General features: G+C 44.2%; 1 long non-coding RNA gene across 1 annotated transcript; it reads left to right on the top strand.

The window, feature by feature from the left end:
• Positions 1-14,954: 14,954 nt before the first annotated feature.
• Positions 14,955-16,055, top strand: LOC123479782 (uncharacterized). The gene is made up of 2 exons (XR_006655524.1): positions 14,955-15,109; positions 15,666-16,055. It is a non-coding gene; the product is annotated as an uncharacterized lncRNA (long non-coding RNA).
• The last annotated feature ends 7,086 nt before the right edge of the window (positions 16,056-23,141 follow it).

The following is a 23,141-nucleotide window of genomic DNA, read 5'->3' as shown; positions in this document are numbered from 1 at the left end:
TCCTTTCTGCAAAGAAATAGTGAAGTCACCAATATTGATTCTATTTGAAGTGTCCAGTATGTTCTAGGAGACTACTCTTCTCTTAATTCTCTCAAAAAATTTCCAAATCTCCAATTTTTAGCTCCACCATGATCTTGTTCTAAATTTTGCTCCTGGACACTTTAAAAGTTGCTAAATTCTTGGAATTAAATGTACCTGAATTCTTGTTCAGAGGAAGGTCATATCCCAGAACTTGCTTTTTTCACTGAGTGATATACTGTTGACAACTTTCCAAGTGAGTAAATATAGGTATCCTGCTTTCAAAAAAACCCCACAACAACTTCATAATATTAAGTTACAGTTTTTAAGAGTTTTCCCAAGCTGGCTTCTTTTTGTGGCTCCTTAGAGGCAGTCAGCTGTTTCAGGATGAAGCTGAGCACTTCTTTCTGGCTGCCAAAAACTCACTGCAGTCGACAATGAATGCAAGCTTCATGCCTTTTATGAGAAATATATGGCCATAGCAGTTGCTGCTGACACTCTGGGAGAAGAATGAAAGGGTTCAAATCAGTGATGGGAATGACAAACAAGGTTTCCTCATGAAGCAGTGAGTAAGGGGCATTCCTGTTGTAGACCAAGGTGGACTGGAGAAAGAAAGTGCAAATCTGTTCCCATTTGCACTGTGGATGCCAATCTCAATGATCTCAACTGGGTCATTGTAAAAAAAAAGGGGGGGGGGCGGGAGTTTGGAGAAAGATATTCCTGGTCTCACTGATGCTACTGTGCCTCATCAGCTGGGGCCCAAAAGAGCTAGCAGAATCTGAAAACTTTTTGATCTCTCTAAAGAAGATGATGTATGCCAATATGTTGTAAGAAAGCCCCTGAACAAAGGAGGTAAGAAACCTAGGTCCAAAGCACCCAAGAGTGAGTGTCTTGTTACTCCACGTGTCCTGCAATACAAATATCACATGTGGTTCTGAAGAAACAATGTATTAAGAAAAATAAGAAAGAGACCACAGAATATGCTAGACTTTTGGTTAAGAGAATGAAGAAGGCAAGAAAAATGCTGGGAACAGATTGCTAAGAGTTGTAGGCTATCCTGAGAGCTTCTACCTCTAAGTCTGAGTCCAATCAAAAATTAGTTTTTCTAAGAGTAATGAATAAATAAGAACAGAGATTTTTTTTCCTGGGCAAGGAAATGCCTCTTTATTGGTGCTGGAGCTGTTCCTGAGGGAGTAGGGCCATGGGACCCTCAACCTCAGATACTTCCTCCTGCGGGGGATACTTTGTCCCAAGGGCACCTCTTCCATCAGCTTCTGTAACGGGCAGGAGTGGTAGGCAGGGGAATCCTCCCCAGCTAGCGGCTGCAGGCACACGTGCAGATAGCCCTCAGCAGCCATCTCTAGCTCCTCTACCTCATACAGAGTGGCTGAGTCCAGTGAGTGGGCATTGATGAGGCTTATAAGATACTCTTTGTAGTGTGCTGGCAGAGGCCTGTATAGCCAGTGGGAGTCTCCTTGACACAAGCTTCATCCTGGACAGAGATTTTTTTTAAAAAGGGTTTTCCCGAGAACCAAGATGGTGGCATAGGTAGACACACTGCGCCTCCTTGCACAACCAGAACTGACAGAAAATCCAACGTCAAGGAAGTCTGACACCAAGTAGATAAAAAAGAAACATACATCCAGACTGGTAGGAGGGGTGGAGACGGGCAACCGGGTGGAGAGGACTTGCGTGGCTGTGGCGGAACTGAGACTGGCGGAGTGTGGGACGAACGGGACAGGCAGTCTGACCACTAGCAGACCCTGTGGCCCCACATTCGCGCACAGATAAACCGGACAAATGGCAGGGAGTGAAGCAGACCACACAACCCAGGCAAAGCTCTGAGTGAAAAAACCCGTGGGGGTTGGGATAGCAGCAGGAGAGACTCCCAGCCTCACAGGAGAGGTTGTTGGAGAGACCCACAGGGGCCTAGGGTGTGCACAAGCCCACCCACTTGGGAACCAGCACCAGAGGGGCCCAGTTTGATTGTGGGTAGTGGAGTGAAAGATTGAAATTCGGTGGAGAGTGGAGCGGGCACCATTGCTCCCTCTCAGCCCCTCCCCCACATACAGCGTCACAGAGCAGCGACCAGTGTTACCCTGCCCTGGGAACACCTAAGGCTCTGACCCTTTAAGTAACAGACGCGCCAAGACAAAAAAAAAAAAAAATGGCCCAAATGACAGAACACTTCAAAGCTCCACAAAAAATACAACTAAGCGAGGAAGAGATAGCCAACCTATCGGATGCACCGTTCAAAACACTGGTTATCAAGATGCTCACAGAATTGGTTGAATTTGTTCGAAAAGTAGATGAAAAAATGAAGCCTATGCTAAGACAAACAAAGGAAAATGTACAGGGAACCAATAGTGATGCGAAGGAAACTGGGACTCACATCAACACTGTGGACCAGAAGGAAGAAAGAAACATCCAGCCAGAAAAGAATGAAGAAACAAGAATTTGGAAAAATGAGGAGAGGCTTAGGAACTTCCAGGACATCTTGAAATGTTCCAACATCCGAATTATAGGGGTGCCAAAGGAGAAGAGGAAGAACAAAAAATTGAAAACTTATTTGAACAAATAATGAAGGAGAACTTCCCCAGTATGGCAAAGGAAATAGACTTCCAGGAAGTCCAGGAAGCTCAGAGAGTCCCAAAGAAGCTGGACCCAAGGAGGAACACACCAAGGCACATCATAATTACATTAGCCAAGATGAAACAGAAGGAGAGAATCTTAGAAGCAGCAAGAGAAAAGGAGACAGTCACCTACAAAGGGGTTCCCATAAGACTGTCAGCTGATTTCTCCAAAGAGACCTTACAGGCAAGAAGGGACTGGCAAGAAGTATTCCAAGTCATGAAAGGCAAGGGCCTACATCCAAGATTACTGTATCCAGCAAAGCTATCATTTAGAATGGAAGGGCAGATAAAGTGCTTCTCAGATAAGGTCAAGTTAAAGGAGTTCATCATCACCAAGCCCTTATTATGTGAAATGTTAAAGGGAGTTACCTAAGAAAAAGAAGATAAAAAATATGAACAGTGAAAATGACAGCAAACTCACAGTTATTAACAACCACACCTAAAACAAAAACAAGAGCAAACTAGGCAAACAACTAGAACAGGAACAGAACCATAGAGATGGAGATCACATGGAGGGTTGTCAATAGGGGAGTGGGAGGGGGAGAGGGGGGAAAGGTACAGAGAATAAATAGCATAAATGATAGGTGGAAAATAGACAGGGGGAGGGCAAGAATAGTGTAGGAAATGTAGAAGCCAAAGAACTTATAGGTATGACCCATGGACATGAACTATAGGGGGGAATGTGGGAGGGAGGGGGTGGGCAGGATGGAGTTGAGTGAAGGGGCGGAAATGGGACAACTGTAATAGCATAATCAATAAATACATCAAAAAAAAGGGGTTTCCCAAGCTGAAAACGTCACCAGATGACATGCACCTACCACTAGAGAAGTTGTTAATTCATTCATTTATACCTTAATTTTCTCGCTTTCTCGTTCAAAACATTAAAAAGTGTTCCCTACATACCTAGTGGTAGTTTTAAAGAATATTAAGAACTTTTTAGAACTCTAAGCTTAATTTTATGGAGACAATTTTTGCTTAAGTTAACAAAAGTTGGTTTTTAATTTTGCAATGAAGAACCCTTAATAGAATAGCAGTTCACATGAAGTGTGAGGTGTAAGCAAATAGACTCTCAGGGAAAAGAAAAGAATCTGAGGCTGGTCATCTTCCCTAGATGGGGCTGAAGATATTTGTGGTAGGCCGTCTTTTAAGATGGCTCCTGCTGTTCAGGCTATTGTGTAACATGGACCTATGATTTGCTTCTAACAATGAATTTGATAAAAGTGATGGGATATCACTTCCAAGATTAGGTTACAAAAGACTATGACTTCCACCTTGCTCTATTGCCTTCTATGTTTGCACACTTTAATAAAGCAAGCTGACATGTTGGAGAGGTCCAAATGACAAAGAACTGAGGGTGATTTCTGACCAATAGCTCTTATGGAACTTAATCCTGTCAACAACCATATGAGTGAGCTTCAACATGGATCGTTCATCAGTCATGTCTTCAGAGGAGACCACAGCCTTAACTGATACCTTGATTGCTCCCTTGACATAAAGGGTGCAAATAAATTGTGCCCAGATTCCCGCCTTACAGGCATTGTGAGATAATAAGTATATGTTAAGTTCCTAAACTCTAGAGTAATTTGTTATGCACTGAAAGATAACTAACATTAATTATTTAGGGATGGGAACTTTCAAATCATGGCATGTTGATTACAGTTTCCCATAATGAAGTACCCATTGAGACAAGGCTCTGGGGTACGTAGTGGCTGCCACAAAAAAATATTACACAGGAAATGGGGAATTCAAGAATTATGGGTGATGGCATTGCTTTGAATTCTGTTGGACAATTTAAGGAAAGAGATTGATACAAACAAGGTCATAAATTATTTTTCCATTTCCATTTCCCTTTACTTTTATTCTTCCTGTCTCTTATTTTCCCTTACCTTCCTGAAAAATTCAATCCTAAATGTATTAGGTAGGACAGAGGAAGGAAGGCATTTGTGGCCAAAGAGGGAGGAACTATGGAGGCACAGGGTGGAATACTGCAAATGAATTAGGTAAGGAGGGCATTTGCATAGGAGGGCTGTCCAACATGAAGAGTCAGAACTTGAGCGGTCAGAGGAAGGCATTCACAAAGGATTGTGGTATTGCATAGGTGTCAGAGTCCAAGAAGGTTGAGAAGGACAACACGCAGAGGAGGAGCACAGTGAGGTGTCACAGCCTTAGCAGGGTAATGAAAGTGTGTTAGTTATCTCTCATGGCATAAAAAATTACCCCCCAAATTTAGTAGGTTAGAAAAATAATCTTTCACTACCTCATTGTTTCTGCAGGTCAAGAATACAGACAGGGCACAGAAGGAATGGCTTGCTTCTGTTTTGTGCTACTTGGGGCCTTGGTGGGCAGGTTGATTGACTGAGGGCTGAATTTATCTGAAGTGTTGGCTGAGATTTCTATAAGGTTGCTACTTCATTCCTGGAAAGTCAGTGATAACGAATTGGCTTTTCATGTGGGTCTATCCACACATGGCCATCTTCACAGGACTGTTGAGTGCCCTCATGAAACAGAAAATCCTGAGACACTGCAACTGTCATCAGTCAGCATCCTGATTTCTGAGAATCACCTTGTGACAACTGATAATAATTAGTATTGTGGTTTTCTTCCTGAGTGGACAATCAAGGAGGATTGTGGGAAATTGCATGTGTAGAAGTTAAAGTAAAAATCCTATGAAGGCTGTAACCATTCAATAGAAGGGAGCCATTTCCTGGCCAGAGATGGCCCACTCCCATGTGTTGGGACGTGTACTTTCCTTAATAAATTTCCTGCTTGCTTTGCTTTACAATATCTGTGTTATGAGTCCTATTCTTTGTTCACAGCCACCAAGGGCCAGGACCCCATCTCCATCTGCAACATTTTGGTGAGCCAGCCAGGAGGTGAAAATGCCAGAGTGGTAAGACCTTTCCACCCTCTCCAGTGGCTGGAGGAAACTTTCATTCTTTCTTGTCTCTTTTATGCCTTGGGACACCCTGACTCTCTGAAGAAAATTTGTCACTTTTGTGATGGGTTGGGCAGTGAAGAGCCAAAAGGGCACCTGCCACCTAAAAAGACTCCCAAGTGAGAAAATTACCTGGTCATGGATTGGGATTTGAGACTAGCTTCCCACCAAGCACAAGACAATATCCACGTATGGAGGCACATTCTAAAACGTAACATTGCCCTTTCCCTGCAGCTTTCCATTCAGTACCATTGTAACTCTTGGAAAGGGTTGCTGGCTGCATCTCCCTTCTTTGCAATGTCCTCTTGTACTATTAGCCTCATTTACAAGGCAACCACATTCCTCCTAAGACTTGCTTCACCCACTAAATTTTGGCCTCTATCTGTACCTCTTCCCTGTGTGTCTACATTTGCTGAACTAAGGTCAAGGTTGGTGAGCCCTTTAAAATCCTTTTGGAGGCCTTCCCAACCCAGGCTAGGTTTGTAAAAAAGATGAGGAAGAGCAGAGGTAGTAATCAATTATGAGAAGCAGAGGAACAGAGGAAACTAGGAGTTAATTATGAAACTATCTCAAGTAGCAGCAGAGGAAACTAATTCAATTTCAAGGAAACTAGTTTGAGGTAACCAATTATGAGGAGCAGAAGAAACTAGTTCAAGTTAATCAAGGATGAGGAACAGAAAAGAGTTCATCAGTTTCCTCTGGTACTTTAAAAGCAGTTTTTCTTTTGGTCTTGGGAAATGTTTCAAATGACTGGTACAGCCCCTCCCTACAACTCCTTGCAGGAGATCAAATTAGCCAGATTCTTCATGACGCAGGCCATGCCCAATTTAACTGAAGCCTCTGAATTAGATACCAGGAAAGAGGGTACAATTAGTCCATGGCAACTCTAGTTTGTTTTCTGCTGATCAGCACACTCAAGCTCTCTTAATTTCGCAGAGACGTCTGGTAGCTTAGAAGGGTGGGATAATGGGGGATGCCCTGTAACCCAGTAGAGAATTCCTGAGGCAAATGAAAAGGGATGCTTCTAGGGAGCAAGGGAATTCCACTCTCTTCTTCTTTTCCCCAAGTATGCCACAGACAAGATGGGTAATACACCCTTTATCCCCTCAGGATCCCTGTTGGGATGCATTCTTAGAAATTGGGAGAAATTTGATCCTAAAATCTCAAGAAAAAGAGGCTAATTTTCTTTGGCAATATGGCGTGGCCTCAGTAAAAAGGGGAGTTGGGGAATTTTGGCCTGAAAATGGTAGCAAAAGTTACAACACCATATCCAGTTAGACCTGTTTTATAGAAGGTTAGGCAAATAGTCAAAAGTTCCCTATGTTCAAGCCTTCATGACACTGTATCACAACCCAGCCCTTTGTTCTGGGCCAAGGGAGGCAGCCTTTCTAGGGGTCAATAATGACATTCTAGATGGCCCCATTCTAAGTTCCCCACCTGTCTCTTAGGGGGAACCAAGTTGGCTCCAGAGTCCTGAAGCCTCTGGTCCCACCTCAGAGGAATTATCTTCTCCTCCATGCTACTACCAGAAACCAGTCCAGCAAGGCATATTCAGAGCAGAGCCTCATATCTCCCCACCATTCCTGCCCTCCTGCCCCTGAAGGAAGTAGCAGGTACAGAAGGCCCTATTCAGGTACATGTACCCTTTTCAATAACTGACCTGCAGCAGTGCACAGATAGACTAGGAAACTTCTCTGAGGATTCCTCATGCTTCACTAGTAACTTCCAAACCTTGACCGTTGCCTTTGACATGTCCTGGAGAGACCTTTATATAATCCTGACCACCTGTTGCTCTCCAGAAGAAAAGCAACAAATCTGGGAAAGGCCCACAAACATGCACACCAATCACATGCTCAAAACCCCAATGATGTAGGATCCACAGCTCAGACATTCCCAGATCAGGACCCTGAATGGGACTATAATACAGTGGGAAGGAACAGAAATAAAGGCACTATAATATAGTGTTTATTGGCAGGAATCAAAAATTGTATTAAAAAATAGTGAGTTATGATAAAAATCAAGGAAGTAACACAGGGAAAGGAGGAGAACCCTGCTCTCTTCCGTAACCAACTGGTGGAGGCATTCTGGAAATATACTAATTTAGATGCATCCTCTCCAGAGGGCCAAGTACTAATAGGACAACACTTTATCAGACAGCCAGCCACTGATATTTGTAGAAAGCTTCAGAAATTACAAACGGGCCCACAAACTCCTATAGCCCAGCTGATAGATATTGCCTTCTCAGTCTTTAACAATCGTGACTTGGAAGAAAAGAGCAGAGCCAACATAGGAAAAAGAGGGAGGAAAGCAAGCCAAACCAGTGGTGTGAGCTGTTAGCAGCACCATTGGCAATGTCAGGTCACCTCAAAGTAACCCAGGAAAGCCACAAAAATGTCAAGGGCAAAAAGATTGAACATGCTTTAAGTGCAAATGTTCTGGACATTGGGCAAGGGATTACACTAGGCAACCCCCAGGACCATGTCCCATGTGCGAAGGTGCAAGCCCTGACCCCTGGCATTGGAAGGTAGACTTCTCCCATTCCCGGAGTGGAAAGGGGTCGTCACCTAAGCCCATGGCAGCATGAGGACTGAGGGTGCCCAGGGAGCAGATTGGCCCCAGCCTACACCACCATTTTGATCTCTAGCGAGGAACCCTGGGTAACTCTGAATGTAGCGAGTAAGAAAATTAACTTTCTTGTTGATACTGGGGTCACTTACTCTGTTCTCAATTCTTATGTTGGACCTCTCTCCTCTAGGTCAATTAATATTATGGGGGTTGAAAGAAAATCTTGAGCTTTTTATATACCCTCTGTCACCTGTCAATTTGAAAGCCAAATTTTTAAACATTCTTTCCTAATTATTCCACAATGTCCTATACCATTACTAGGAGAAGACCTTGGCCAGATTAGGGGCCATTGTGAGGTTTCAGGAGTTCCCAGTTAAGATCTCTAAAATTATGTTAGCTGATGAAAGAAAACTAGCAAATGGCATCCCAGAACAAGCTTTACAAAAAGTAGGTCCCATAGTTTGGGACTCTGGAGTTCCTAGAAAAGCTAAGACAGCCCAACCAGTTCAAATTCACTTAAAGCCTGGGATGGCCTATCCCCATAGTAAACAGTGTCCTATCAAACAGGAGGCCCTAGAGGGTCTGCAGCCCATCACAGAGAAATTTGTAACACAGGGCTGCTGGTGCCCTGTCAATCCACCTGCAATTCTCCAATTCTCCTCTGTTCTTAAATTGACAAGGAAGTACATATTGGTCCAAGATTTAAAACTAGTTAACAAGGCTATAGTTGCCCTCCATCCTCTTGTAGACAACACTTACACCATACTCACTCAAGTACCAGACTATACTCAGTGGTATACAGTTTTAGACTAAAAGATGCCTTCTTTGGCATCCCTGTCCACCCAGATCCCCAATACCTGTTTGTATTTGAGTGGACAGACCCAAAAACAATGACCCATCAGCAATATACTTGGATGGTACTATGACAAGTGTTTAGAGATAGCTTTCATCTATTTGCAAAAGCATTAGAAAATGATCTTAGGGAACTATAATGACAAGAGTGAGCCGTCTTACAATGCAGCTCTCAAAGGAATCCTCAGATCATAATACCATCCAAACTCTGAACTTTCTTGGGGACCGGGGATATTGAATCTCTAAGAAAAAGGCCCAGCCCTGGCTGGTATGGCTCAGTGTGGGCCTGTGAACCAGGGAGTTGCTGGTTCAGTTCCCAGCACATGAGAGGCAACCACACATTGTTGTTTCTCTCCCTCTCTTTCTCCTTCCCTTTGCCTCTCTCTAGAAATGAATAAATAAAATCTTAAAAAAGAAAGAAAGAAAAAGAAAAAGGCCCAAATTACCGGACAGAAAGTAAACTATTTTTTTTAAAGATTACATTTATTTATTTTTAGAGAGAGAAGAAGGGAAGGAGAACGAAAGGGAGAGAGAAACATCAATTTGTAGCCTCTTGCATGCTCCCAACCAGAGACCCAGCCCACAACCCAGGCATGTGCCCTGACTGGGAATCAAACTGGTAACCCTGTGAGTTGCATGGCAGCGCTCAATCCACTGAGCCACACCAGCCAGAGCTGAAAAGTAAACTATTTAGGATATATCCTAACCCCAGGATCTAGACAACTGTCACAAGAAGGAATAAAAGCAATCACTGACCTAATACAACCTGCTACCAAACAACAACTCTGCTCTTTCTTAGGAATGGCTGGATATTGCGGAATTTGGATCCCAGGCTTTGGATTAATTGCAAACCCTTTACAGGAATCTACTAAGGGACCAAACACCAAACCCATTATATGGGGAAAGGAACACGATCGGGTTTTTAATAAAATCAAGTAGGCCCTAGTTGAGGGCCCCAGCCCTAGGCATCTGTAACTTAAACAAGACTTTCTGTTTATACATAGCAGAAAAACAGGCAATAGCCTTAGGGGACTAAGTCCCAGGAACCTGGACGGGTTGCGTATTTCTCTAAAAATCTAGACAATGTAGCAACAACCAGGTGGCCTCTATCTCTAAGAGCACTTGCAGCCACAGCCATGCTAACAGAGGAAGCTGCTAAGTGAACTCTCAGGCGGAGGTTAAAGGTCTTAATTCCATATTAGGTACAAGGAGTATTAGAAATGAAAGAGTATTTCTGGCTAACAGGAAATAGATTGACCAGATATCAGGTCCTTCTTCTGGACCATCCTGAAGTAACTGTATAAACCTGTAATACCTTAAATCCAGCCTCCTTCATGCCTATAGAATCATCTCCAGACTTGATGCATTCCTGCTCAGAGATTATTAATCTTACCTATTCCAGTAGAACTGACTTGCTATACCAATCCTTAGAAAACCCTGATGAAGAGTGGTTCACTGATGAAAGCAGTTTGTACAGAATGAGCAGAGAAAGGTGGGATATGCAATAGTTAGTTTATGTGACACCATCGAGGCATGACCCCTTCCACCTTCAACCTTGGCCCAGAAGGCTGAAATTTTGGCCCTTGCCCAAGCTCTTATTCTAGGGGAAGGAAAAAAGGATTAATATCTATACAGATTCCAAATATGCCTTCTTTGTTCTGCATGCTCATACTGCCATATGGAAAGAAAGGGGGCTCCTTACTGTTAGGAATTCCACCATTAAACATGGACCAGGTATCCTAAATTTATTAGAAGTAGTTAAGCCCTCTGAGCAAGTGGCAGTCATGCATTGCAAAGGTGACCAGAAGGATAGGGTATGTCCCCTATCTCCCAGGGAAATAGAAAGGCAGACCAAGAGGCAAAGAAAGCAGCACTAGGGACTATTGAGCAGCTGAGCTTACTCCCCTCTGTGGATGGCTCAGATATCAAGCCCAACTAAACATCTGGGGAGATATTTTGGGCTTTGGAGCAAGGGGGCATCCATGAAAGACCTTGGATATACATTGGCCAAAACCTCTTCCTTCCCCAGGCCTCCCAGTGGAAATTTTTAAAGGCTTTGCATGACCCCTTCCACATAGGAAGGGATGCCACTACAACAATGGCTAACAAATTATTTGTAGGCAATGGACTAACAACTGCATTAAGGATATTTGTCAAGCCTGTGCCCTTTGTGTCTACAACATCCCTGGGAAACAACAACAACAACAAAAACAAAAAACACCCTTTCCCTGATGTTAAGAGCCTATTGAGTGAAGAAGGACCTATCCGGGAGAAGACTGACAGATTGACTTTGCCAAAATGCCTCCCTGTAGAGGATATAAATAAAGGACAGATACCTCTATTGGATTGACTAAGGCTTTTTCAACAAGGACAGAGAAGGCCACAGAAGTAGCAAAAACTCTCCAAAAGGAAATAATACCCCAATTTGGTCTCCCATGCTTCCTACAAAGAGGTAATGGGCTATCCTTTACATCAAAGATTATTCAATCAATCTCTGAGCCTCTAGGTATAAAATATTACCTTCATTCTGCTTGGAGACCTCAGTCCTCTGAGAAAGTAGAACAGGCAAATCAGGCCTTGAAAAGGGCATTGGCAAAGCTCTGTCAAAAACTTTGGAAAATTGAGTTAAATTACTAGCTGTAGCACTCATGAGAATCAAGGGTTCCCCTAAGGTTAATACTAGACTCAGTCCACTTGAGATGCTAAATTGTAGGACTTTCTTGACTCCAGATCTGATATTTGATACAGAGACCCATCAAACAGCTAAGTATATAATAAACTTAGGTACAAAAAACACTACAGGAATATGGAAATAAGGTTTCACTTGCTCCCAAAGGAGAATTCTGGGGGATTGAGTACTTCTCAAAATTTGGAAAGAGGGATCCCCTACAGGAAAACTTAGCCCTAAATGGAAAGGACCATACCAGGTTGTCCTAAGTACCCCCCGTATCTGTGAAGCTGCTAGGGGTAGATAGTTGTATCCATATTTCTAGAGTAAAACCAGCAGATCCTCCCTCAGACCAGCAAAAGAATTGGACTCCACCTATGCCTGTGAACCCTTAGAAGAACTCAGATTCCCAAAAACACGAAACCATAAAGATGAGTCAATATGAAACCTCTTCTGGCTAACAATCTGCACTCTTGCTACTCCTTCTTAGGTCAATAACTCCCTCTTCCAAATTACCCAGGATTTGTTCTAGAGCAACACTTCTAACAATTGATGGGTTGCCATCGCCAACCACAATACGGTGGACAAGGAATATCCCTAATAGTACTTTGGGCCAAACAACTTACCAATAGATAGTCCTAACCTCTAGCCCTTGTATCTTTCCAGTCTTGAAGAATGCCACATCAACAAAATGATGCTCGAGGGTCTTCAACCAATCCCTAAGGAATCCGATGCCAACACATTAAAATACCCAGTGTCCATGCCAGTCTTAGGAGCTCCTCCCCAACCACTAGATAAGACAGGGTGAGAGTTTCATGGTTCTCAGCAGCCAGGGTCTATTGTTCTATTTCAGCAGGAATTAAATATGGAAGACTGGCCACCTCTCTCTGCAACCCAAAAAAAGAATTTTTGAGAACCACGTCTCTCAGTGGGGAGTTGAAACAGGAGATAGAAAAGGAAACCCTGAGACACTGCAGCTGTCATCAGTCAGCATCCTGATTTTTGAAAAATCACCTTGTGACAGCTGATAATAATTAGCGTTATGGTTACCTGAGTGGGTAATCAAGGAGGATTATGGGAAATCACATGTGTGGAAGTTTAAGCAAAAATCCTATAAAGCCTATAACTGCTCAATAGAAGGGAGCCATTCCCTGGTCAGAGATGGCCCACTTCCCTTAATAAATTTCCTTTTTGCTTTGTTTTACAGTATCTGTGTGGTCAGTCCAATTCTTTGTTCATGACCACCAAGAGTCTGGGCCCCTTCTCCATCTGCAACACTCACAACATGGCAACTGGCTTCCCTGAGAGCCAGTGATCCCCGAGAATGAGCCAGGAAGAAGCCATGCTTTTTATTACCTAGACTAGAAAGTCTTGGGGTATCATTTCCATAATATTTTACTCATTGAAGTGAGTTACTAAATTCAGGTCCCAGTCAAGGAGAGGAGTTCCACTTTTTTAAAAAAGATTTTATTTAGTCTACGGCCATACCATCCTGAACGCGCCTGAGCTCATCTAAAAAAGATTTATTTATTTATTTTTAGAGAGAGGGGAAGGGAGAAAGAGAGGGAGAGAAACATCAATGTGTAGTTGCCTCTTGTGTGTCCACCAACGGGGGAACTGGCCTGCAAAGGAGTTCCAGTTTTTGAAGAAAGGAATATCAAAGAATTGGCAGACACATTTCCAAACCATTACAGAAGACATGGAGGGGGCAGTCTGGTGTGTGGGCTCAGAGCCTGAGCAGAGTGAAAGGGTATGGACATAGAGGCTGCGGAGGGGGACAGCTAGCATTGATGTCAGAGCCCCAGCAAAACGAAGAAAGCATCCATGCAAGAGAGACACACTGGCATGGGGAATTGGACTTTAGGTGGGTTTGAGGAATCCTGTGAAGTTTCTAACACCTAAGGATTCAACTGGAGATTTCTGAACCATTCTTGGTGGCATCTCTAATCAAAGCAGTTTTGGGGAGATTACCTTGGAAGTGACATCATCAAAGGGGTCTACAAGCCAGTGATGCAACCTGACAAATTCTGAGAGGGAGCTAGACTAACAGGGAGGGAGGGGACAGAGAAGAGCAAAGTAAAAGCTGTCCCAGGAACATGTCAGTAACAGTCACTGAGAAAAATTCAATGAAATAAAAGTCTAGGAGGCAACAGGTCTGAAGGTTCAACCAGTGGCTTCAGTGATGCAGGTGTTCCAGAGGTCCAGGGACCAAAGGTCTGCAACTCACTGTGGGTTCTTGGCTTCACACAGGAAAGAATTCAAAGATGGGCCAGCATAAAGTTTAAAGTGAAAGAGAGTTTATTAGTAAAGCAGTGAGACAGAGAGTGACTACTCCGCAGACAGAGCAGCCCCTCCCTAGTGAGTTTTAATTTTTTTAATTTTTTCTATTTTTTAATTGTTGTTCAAGTACAATTGTCTCCATTTTCCCCCATCACCCCCCACCCCAAACCCATCCCAGCCATCTCCTTAATTCTTTTATTGAGGTTTATCTAATGAAAGGGTAGGGCATTCAATAAGAGGGAGGAACATTCAGAATTTTTCCAGGGTGGGGGAAAGGTGGAGACTTCTCAGAAGAGCCCTCTTGGCCATTCTGTGTCCTTAGATGGGCTTTCCTTTTCTGATCATGGTGGGGAGGGTTATGTTATTTAACGTGCTACTGTATTACAATGAGCTTATAATGGGGGTAAGGGTTACCGCAAGATGAGATTAGTTGCCATGTTGGATTGAGCTGGTCTTCTGCTGGATCTAAGCCATAAATCTGTTGGGGATTGGTTTTACTATCTCCTAGCACTTACAGCCCTCTGGCCACATACCCTATTCTATCTCAGCTGCAGTAGAGGTGATGACCCTTGCTGTGGTGGAGGGTGGAGGAAGAGAACGTGGAAAGGGAGCATTCCATTAGGCAATTCACTGCTAACAAAAACACTGAAACTGGACAGCCCAGGTAACTGCTATGGAACAACAAAGGCCAACTTGGTAGGAGAAAGGATAAACAGGGAAGTGGAGTCTGGAAAGGTCCTGGAACTGAAGTCTTGTATCTGGGCCTGGACATATTTCACGACCCGGCTCCTGAAACTGGATGCAAAATTGGGAGACAACATGCATTTTTCAAGGCAGAGTTAAGAGAGGGTAGGTATCCTTTCTCAGTGGTTGAGACTAGTAAGCAGTCTCTGTAAATGTCAGGCAACTGCTGTGGCTTCTGGACAGAGCGAGATAAAACTTGAAGCTGCCTGGAATAGACCTTATAGTTTATCAAGGTGTCCTGAAGCAGCATGGCCCTTAACTCACTGGTGCCTCCTAAAACCCTTTCAGGAGGAGGGAAGAGGACTGTATAATTGTCCTCATTTTTTCAAAACTGACACCCAATTCCCTTTCCACAATCTCAAGGGCACTCTTGGAGGTATCTCCGTGATTCCAGAGAAGAGTGCACAGCCCGAGGTGAGTACGGGAGACCCTGTACGAAAACATTTATTCTCCAGGGGAGTCCCGTGTGGAGGGAAGCCAAGGCCTGGGAAAGCCGAGGGCCCACACAGCTGCGGCTACAAGCTTCGTAGAGTGCTATCATGGGTCGCTGAGGGGTTTGGGAGCAGAGAAGAGGCCACGGGCCAGAGGGTTTGGGTATTCTGTGTGGATGAACTGAAGCAAGAAGAAGGAAGCAATGCAGATGTGAGCGCGGGCGGGGGGGGGGGGGGGGGGGGGGAGCGGGGGGAGGGGGAGGAGATCTCTGCAAAGACGCGCAGGAACCGGGAATCTGGGGGCCGAGGCTCTGGTAGCACCACGCCGTGACTGGGTAGGCAATGCACCCCTTGACACACCATTAAGCGGCCTTAGGTGCCCGAAGCCCGCTCCCCATGGCAGGTTGGTGCCCACGCTTTCTCGGGCTGCAAGGCTGAGCCACGATGGGACGCAGTGGGCACCATGGGAGGCACGGAGGTGCGGGGTGTTCACCTAGTCGGGGCTAGTGTCTGTTACTAAGCACTTTTGGACTTAACAGCCTCAAACAAGGAGGTCAAAGCCCAGATGGGGTGGACAGCCAATCTCGCAGCACCTGATCAGTCCCCAGCAGCTCTCCAGCAACCGACTGCAGAGGCCACGTGCTCCAGGACCCGAGGGAGCCCTAGGACCTGCCTTCACTCTTCTATCTGCATACGCCTCCCGGGCTGCGACCTTTCAGCCCGGTAGCCCTGGGGGCATTGACCTGCCCAGAGAGCGGCTGGGAGGTCATTAGCACACCAAAAGCCGGCCCAAATGGTGTCTCTGTCTTGTAAATGCAGAATCTGGCCCTGGGGAAAGTGGAGCCCCAGGGTATCCCAAGCTCACTCCGGCCCATCTCTCAACTCCAGAGCACATTTCATTTCAAATGAATGTAAATATTTTGAAGCTTCACATTAGTCCGGGTCTCGCTCTTTGACAGTAGGCTGCCTCTGGGATTAGTAAACAAACCAAACCCTCTTTTGGCTGGGTGGGAACCAGATAAACATTTGTTGGTCTAAAAGAGGGAGGAAGGCAGTACGTAGACAAATGCGGGTAAATTACTACACAGCCCCGGCCACTCTTTCAAAAGACCACTTTGTGCACAGATTCCAGGATAGACCCTATTTGCACCCTACAGTGTGAGGGCTGCAGTTGCGCGGCCTTGGGCCGCGTGGCTTTCCGCCCCTGCCTCGTGCAGAAGAAACCAGGTCGCAGGTGGAGGGTGTTGGTGGGCGTAGCCGAGCCAGTTCCCACCCAGGTACTGCTGGGCTAGAGCCCAGCGCAGCTCCACCGTGGAGTGGCGGCTAGGCTATTACAGTAACCGCAAAAGATAATAGTACCTTGGAGCACTGACACTCCGCCAGGCGCTTTTTCGGAGCCCTTCACGTGGATTAACCTGTGAAGATTTAAGTCATCGAATCGCTTCTTTCTAGAAAGGGTACATCGCCTGCTCTCCATCCACCCTCGTGACGTGAAAACAGATTGGGGCGCGTGCCCCCGTTGTTTAAGGGGTCCTAATTGTGCAGGTATGCCACCCACAGCTGAGTACTCGTGTGTGCTGGGGAGGAGGGGCGGCCGTCACCAGGGCACTACATCCTGGTCCTGAAAGGCTGCCAGGCCTCCACAATCCCCAACTTCAAGGTCCTTTAATCCACTAAATCCTCCAAGCAGGCGCTGTCTGGCCTCCCAAAAGACTTGCCTCAAGCTGGGAAGCCCAATAGAGGACTGATCATTTTCCGACCACAGGAGCCAACAACACTCATACATAATGAAGCAAGGCACACACAGGCCAGAATTCTTTCTCGCTCTCCTGGGTGAAGCCCCTCAGTCCAGGGAATCTCAGAGCTGCCCAACCTACCCAAACTGTGGTGTATACAGAGGAAAGGTGGCTCACTGAGGAGCTGTCATACCCATTAGAAGTCTGGAGTTGGTCACCCAAAGAAATCCCAGCCTGGATTTTTCATGAGCATTTTTTAGAAATCCAATTCCTCCTTTTTTTCTTCCCCAAGGGCAGTTGTGGATGCTTTGGGCCAGCTGAGGGACTCAGGGAAGAAAAATATCTTATAGTAAAGGAGTCCCCCCTGTATTCCAGTGATAGCATCTGGGTGCTGTCAGAGGACCCAATGGTCAGGGTGGGAAAAGACTGTGGCTTGGAATTGGTGATGCCCAGCTTTGCCAATTTCCATCTGCCCCTCTACTGTTGGTACTTCCTGACTCCTCTAACCTGGCCTTTTTTCTCTAAACACCTCTGAGATGTGAACTGGAGCCTCACTTCTCCAGACAGGTCTGAACCTCTTGCTTGAAAGGACAAGCAGGAGGACAGGGTTTCTCTACTTGGCATATTTAGGACCAAGGATAGTACATGCTTCATGCCTATAACCCTTGGAAAAACTGACACCTCTTAAGTAGCTGGGCGACCTTGGGCAAGTCGTTTATCTTTGTTCAGTATTCATTAAGTTTCCCATCAGTGAAATGGTGGGGTAGTACATTCCTGAAACGGAGATGCAGAGATATCTGCACCTGGAAGCCTGTTCACCTGTTACTGCAATCTGTCCTGAAGCACCACTGTTAAGATGGTAGAGAGAGTAATGTCACTGCCACACTGTCATCAGTCCTGGAAGTAAAATACCTGAAACCGAATCACCCTGGCATCGTGGCTCGGGTGAGTAGCACTCAGAGGCAGATTGGCTTTCAGAGTAGGTGAGGCCTTTCTATCATCCTAAGGAGGCAGTCAGCTAACACTACCTCCCTGCTAAGGTGGATCTTGCTTCCAGCAAGGTATCCCACTGCCTCCTGCATAGGAGGTGAGCCCAAGCAAACCTTTACTGACATTCAATACCTTCCTTGTTCTGCTTCCACTGTTTCCATCTTAAGGATATTAATCCCTAGCCTGCCCATGGTTATCAGAATTCTTTTCCAATATTTCCAAGACTAATATGTAAACTCATATTATCAACTTTCAAAACTTACTAGAAAGTAGCACAAAATACCATATTCCTGGTTTGCTGTACCTACTTTTAATTTAGAACCTATGGAAATAAGGAAGAGAGGATGGTTGACTTACATTGGATAGTGTATGACACATGATAAAGTCCCTCAGTGGAGAGGGAGAAGGGCAGTCCAGGCAGAGGGGACTGCATGAGTCCAGCAATGGAGGCTCGAGACCCTTGAGTCATGTCGTTATAGTGGGGGAGGAGAGAAGGTGGGAACCAGGAGTGTGTGTGGGTGGCAAACTGCTGTAAATGCCAATGGAAATACCAATGGATATGCACTTATTTCTGGGAGACAATGGGGAGTCATCAAAGTTTTTAAAGAGGAAAGTGCCTTATTAAGTTTATGTTTAGAAATACCATTCTGGTGGTGGTGCAAGAGTGGATTCATTTTTTAAAATACACTTTTAAGTTCACAGAGCAATTGAGTATGTATGGTACATAGAGCTCCCATATACCTTCCTCCCAGCGCCCACATTCATTATTGTCTAGTATTAGTGTGGTATCTTTGTTACAATTAATGAGCCAATATTGATGCATTAACTAAAGCCCATAGGTTACATGAGCGTTCACTTTCTGTGTTATATAGTTCTCTGGATTTTGAAAAATGCATAATGTGGACCCACCTTTACAGTATCACACAGAATCATTTACAACCCTAAAAGTTCTTGGCACTTTGCCCATTCATTAGTCCTCCTCCCTCACCGTGAACCCCTGGCTTGTTAGCTCATTTATTTTGGTAAGTTTTTTTATATTTTCCTTCAATAAAAATTTACTGAACTTCTCTGTCAGTCCTCTAAACACAAAAATATAATGCAAGTAACAAATGTACTTCTAGTGGCTGCATTAAAAAGGTAAAAAGATGAAATTAATTTTAACAACATTCTACTTACACGATATATTAAATATATTTCAACATTTAATCAGTATAAAAATTGAGATACTTTATATTTTTTGAACTAAGTCTTTGAAATCCAGTTTGTATTTTATATATCCCGCACATCTCGAGTTAGACTAGCCATGTTTCCCATGCTCAGTGGACACATGCAGCCAGGCAGTGCATTACTGTGCAGGGGAAGAGCAGGGATCAGAGCAGACAATGTCCCTGCCCTCACATAGTTTACAGTTAGGGTGGGAGACAGATAGTAAAGCAGTAAAATCATTTCAGAGGGTGTTGTTATTGAAAAAATAATGCACCTGAATTACACAGAGACTGGGAAGCTGACTTAGATTGCTAGAAGCTGATTTAGTCGGAAAAGCCTTTCCAAGACTGAAATCCAAATGAAGAGAAATTAAACATCAATTATCTATTGCCACAATAATGCTGCAGAACAAACCATTCCAAAATTCAGAGGCCTAACATAATAACTAGTTATTATTGCTCATGAGTCTGTAAGTCAGCTGGGCAGTTCTGGTCCCAGGTGGATTCACATGTGCATCTGTGGGTGGCTGTAGGTCAGGTAGGTGGCTATGTTGATCTTGGCTAGGCTTGCATGTTTGGGGTCTGCTGGCTGTTGACTGGTGTTGGATGACCTCAGCTCTTTTCAATGTGGCTTCTCACTCTCCAGCAGGCTAGCCCAGGCCTGTTTTCATGGTGGAGGCAGGGATCCAAGAGAGAATGTGGGAGTGTTCAAGAATTCTTAAGGCTCAGAACTATTTCGTTTCTGCCATGTTCTTTTGGCCAACCCAAATTACAAGTTCAGCCCAGATCCGTGGAGGAGCTGCAAAGTCATATCGCAAAAGGTGTGCATATAGGGAGGGATGGAAAGTACAGGTAATTTTTGCAATTAATCTCCATATTACTTAAAAAGCTTTCAATTTCACCAGGAAGTTACAAAAATTCTATACTTAAGTGTGCCCAATATATTATCCTCAAAATATAAACACAAAAATAGAACTGCAGGGAGAAATTGGTCCTAGCTGGGTAGCTCAGTTGGTTAGAGCATCGTCCTAATATGCCGAGGTTGTGGGTTCAATCCCCTGGTCAGGGCACATGCAAGAATCAACCAATCAATAAATGAAAAATACAAGAAAACTTAGAGAGAAAAACAAAAGAGCTACAGGGAGAATTTGACAAAATTACTCTTAAATTGGGAGGTTTTAATGTACCTTTTGCAATTATGGGTAGGCCAAGCACACAAAAAACATTAGTATATCTTTGTGAAACTATAGAAGAGTGGAACACAATTTATGAGGTTTTCAGTAAACAAATACTTATAGCACACTCTCTGTGTGAGGCACTGTTCTAGATCTGCTGGGCAGATAGCAATGAACAAAACCCAACAATCCCTGTCCTTAAAGAGTTTATATTCTAGTGGAAGAAAACAAAAAATAAACAAGTTAATTATGTAAAACAAACATGATGATTACTTTGGGGGAAAAATGACAGGTAAAGGATGTATGAAGTGCTGGGATGGCAAGGTAAGGAGTAGGCATTACTGAGCAGACACTTGAGTGAAGACCTGAAAGAGGTGAGGGAGTGAGTCCTGTGCGTTATCTCCAGAACTAGTAGAGGGAACAGCAAGTACAAGGCCCAGACAGGAGCTGGTTTGGCAGGTTTTAGAAGCTGACAGAGGCAAGCTTGGCCCTGTGGGAAGGGATGGGAGTAGTCAGGGGCCAGATCATGCAGGACCTTGTAAGCCATGTTAAGGATTTTGGATTTTCCTCTTGGTGATGGGAAATCCCAGGAGGGTTTTTTTTTCTGGGGGGAAGGGGTGAACACCCTGGGGAAAAGACAGCTGTTTCAAGACAAGAGTCAGGCAGCTGGGCTTTAGAGATTGCTGGGTACCAATCCTTGTCAGGCAACATGTCCCCAGGTAATTTCCCTAGTTGTGTCTTTCAACTACCTAGACAGCAGTTTATTTCCCAAAGGATACCACCATCTCTAGAGAACATATTCCAATTATCCTGGAAAACAAGGTAATTGGGATTATAGTAGTATTTATTTCCTCCAGTCTCAGAATGAAAACCTATCCAAAGCAAGAACAAAACTCCATTAACTCCATAAAGCACTCCTCTCTCCATTGGGAAAACTGTCAACAATTTATAGTCACAGGTTACTGAACTATTGATAGTTTCTAGTCACTTTCCTTTCACAATATAATTTTACATGAAAAAAAATAAATGGGACCATTTATTCAACAAATATTTGTTGGGCACCTGCCATGTGCCACACACACACTCTTCTAGGTGCTAGGGATACAGCAGAAAACAAGATAGGCAACGATCCCTGCCCTCACAGGGATGATAAATACATAAGAGAAACATACAAAATGTGACATTATATGAGAATATAAATGCCCTTTATAAATATAAAGTAGGAATAGTGAGCATTTGGGAATGTGGGTGTTAGAATTTAAAATAGGTTGCTCAGGGTGAGATTAATTGAAAAGTCACATCTGCCCACATGGGCAGAGTTAGAGTGTCACAGAGAAAGGGTAGTGCCTGGTCCATCTCTTATAGGGCCTCGTATCACAACTACTACAAGGTCCAAGTGTACAATTTATACTTTTATGCCACATTTGATGACAAGGAAGAATTTTCTGTAAATGTGTTAATTTCTGACTTCCAGTTCTCTGCACTGAGTTTTATAAGTTGGAATATATTTTACTAACATTATCAGAAAGGCTGAACAGCTCTATTTTGCAACTCCAGTTCTGAGAGCTCCCATGTCAGGAGTAGAACGAAGGTACAGTACTGGCAAAACAGATTCTTCTATTTTCTTTGCAGGATTTTCTTTATTCAGCTAAAGTGAAGTTTGAGTCCACCCAAGTGGAACTCAAGTGGAATGGGGATTTTGCCTTCCTCCATGCAGCATACAGGAGGGGCACCTGCTGTATCAGAGGGTACGAGCTTGGGGCAGATACAGGATTTCAGTTTCTGGCATAAATATGACAACAGGGAGAAAAAGCCCTGCCCAGCATGACTCAGTTGGTTGAGCATCATCCCTCAAAGTCAAAGGTTACTGGTTCAATTTCCGGCCAGGGTGGAAGCCTGGGTCACAGGCCTGAGAGGCAACTGATTGTTTTGCTCACACATAGATTTTTCTTCCTCCTTCTCCCTACCTTACCCTCTCTCTAAAATAAATAAATAAAATCTTAAAAAAAAAAGATACGGAAAAAAAGCCAGATGTTTGAGAGCTTGCACAGAGGCAAGCTAGCAAAGAAAGCACCTAGCTACCTGCTGTGTGAGGCAGATCTGAATGAAGAGAACCAATCTACATGATAGAGTATAAACCAAGGGAACTAAGCAAACAGAAGCAAAATAAAAATAAAACAAAAAGCTGGTTGCCTATGTGTTATCTACACTGGAATCCAGTTCGCTCATTCTGGTGTGCAACTCAGGGCCAAGTAAAGGGAAGAGGGGCCTTCGGGGCATTTGCTTGCTACACTGGAACAGAGGAGGTAAAGCCTGCAGGCCTAGAGTCTGCGCTTCCTCCAAAACGGGCCTACAGTGGGCAGGCTCTCCACTTGTCTCAAGTGTGGGGCATATAAGGGTCGAGAGGTCTACCATAGCTCTACTCCTTATTCATATATTTAAGCTTCCATATATTTAAACACAATTTTTTTTTTTTTTACTTTTCAAATCATGTACCATTTTCTACCAGATCCAAGAATGTCTACAGTAATGGAGATCAAATATTTAAGAAAAAGTTTGATTCCCTCATTAGTTGCAATACCTTGAGTGAACACCAACCTCTCCAATTTCCTTACCTGTAAAATAGTGATAACAGGCAGGAATGCATATGAGGCTTTCCAGAAGGGCCCGGCCTCATACTTGATGCAGTGTAGGTTCTTAACGTTCCCCCTTTCCCCTTCCTCATCCAAACAAAAAATACCAGGCTGTTACCAAATGCTATGGGTATACTTTAAATCAGTGACTGTCAACCTTTAATGCATGGACCAGTCACCCTGGGGAATCCGCCGTGAAGTGGCGATTCTGATTCAGTGGAGTTTGTTGTGAACAGGAATGCTGTGTTCCCAGCAAGCTCCCAGGTCAAGCCTATG

The sequence above is a fragment of the Desmodus rotundus genome, chromosome 4, assembly GCF_022682495.2.
Source record: "Desmodus rotundus isolate HL8 chromosome 4, HLdesRot8A.1, whole genome shotgun sequence".
NCBI classification, from domain to species: domain Eukaryota; kingdom Metazoa; phylum Chordata; class Mammalia; order Chiroptera; family Phyllostomidae; genus Desmodus; species Desmodus rotundus.
This window is presented reverse-complemented; position numbering and strand designations above follow the sequence as displayed.